At 44.5% G+C, this 1,239-nt stretch overlaps 1 long non-coding RNA gene across 1 annotated transcript in view; it reads left to right on the top strand.

Moving 5' to 3' along the window:
- The first annotated feature begins 661 nt into the window (after positions 1 to 661).
- LOC106609850 (uncharacterized) overlaps positions 662 to 1,239 on the top strand; it is a 21,953-nt gene continuing 21,375 nt past the window's right edge. The window contains exon 1 of the long non-coding RNA XR_001329769.3: positions 662 to 833. This is a non-coding gene — a long non-coding RNA (uncharacterized LOC106609850). The remainder of the gene's footprint in view (positions 834 to 1,239) is intronic.

The raw sequence follows: 1,239 nt of genomic DNA, 5'->3' as shown, positions 1-1,239 counted from the left end.
TTAGGCTGTTTTTCACTGAGCAGTCACCTGCTGGAGTATTGACACATTCACAGCTGGCCAGGCCCTACTGTAGCCTATTATGTACAGGAAATGGATAATTGCCGCTGGCTTGGAAACAGTAAAGTATAATGTTTCCTGCTGGTTCAACAGCAACTAGCTTTGGAGAGAAACATATCGATAAAGATATTGAACTGACCTTGACGCCTTTCCCTTTACATTAAACATTGGCTTACTGTACAGTATCCCAACTATCCATAAAAATAAAGCTACTTTGTTCCTCCCATGTGGGGGTCATTGCTGATATCTGCATCAGACCCTCTCTGCAGCTATGGTGTCTGTGTCGCTGTGGGCCTGCTACTGAGCATGTGCAGGCCTATGGCTGGAGCTGTAGTGCTCCTCTGAGCACCAATGACGTGAGCCAGTTTCCTCAGGATAGACGACAGCAGGCCTCTTAACCAGGGGGGTTGAGGAATGACAAAAACATCCTCTCCCTCCATACCTGCCCCCGGCCGCGACCTTGTCCCCTTTCCATGCTCCGACGCTTGTTTGCAGGAAGGCCAGGTTTCCTGTGTGATGGAGGAGAGGAGGAGAGGGAGATGAGGGAGAGGGGAAGAGGGATGTGACAGTTGGGCTTGTGCACGTAGAGCTTGTACAGATTGACTTTATGTTTTAGCTGTGTGTGGATGTTGTTGTGTTATGTCGTTTTCTGCGCAGGTGCAGCTTGATGAGATCCATGAAGACAAGACGCAGCAGTGGAGGAGGTGGAGGAGGTGGAGGAAAGACAATGGGACTAAGAACCAGAGCAGCCTTCTTCTACATCGACAAACATATTGGTATGTGATAGGGAAATTACATTTTTGTGATTGGGATTTGTGTTTGTCATTGTATTCCTGTTTTGTGTTGAGCTGGTTGATAGAGCTTACTGTATCCACTTTGCTAGATATTATGACGTTTTGAGACAAGACTGAATTGTCTGGGTTTGTAAAATATTTTGTTGATCTATTTTAGCCCATATATTATGTTTAGTGTAAAAACTTGTCCATATATCTTCCTGGGGGATCTGTACTCCAGCATTATAGCTGTGTCTAATTGCTAACTACGGAATTACTAAAAAACACCCTGGCATATTGGTTAGCTCAGTGAATAAAACACACATACAGGTGTACTATCTTAATTTGACCAGTTTCTCACAGTAGGAAAATAATCCTGCATCAACAGGAAATGTGAACTATTATTTGG

The sequence above is a fragment of the Salmo salar genome, chromosome 01, assembly GCF_965601325.2.
Source record: "Salmo salar chromosome 01, fSalSal1, whole genome shotgun sequence".
Lineage (NCBI taxonomy): Eukaryota > Metazoa > Chordata > Actinopteri > Salmoniformes > Salmonidae > Salmo > Salmo salar.
Note: the sequence above shows the minus strand (reverse complement) of the source record. Positions and strands in the feature narration are given on the sequence as shown.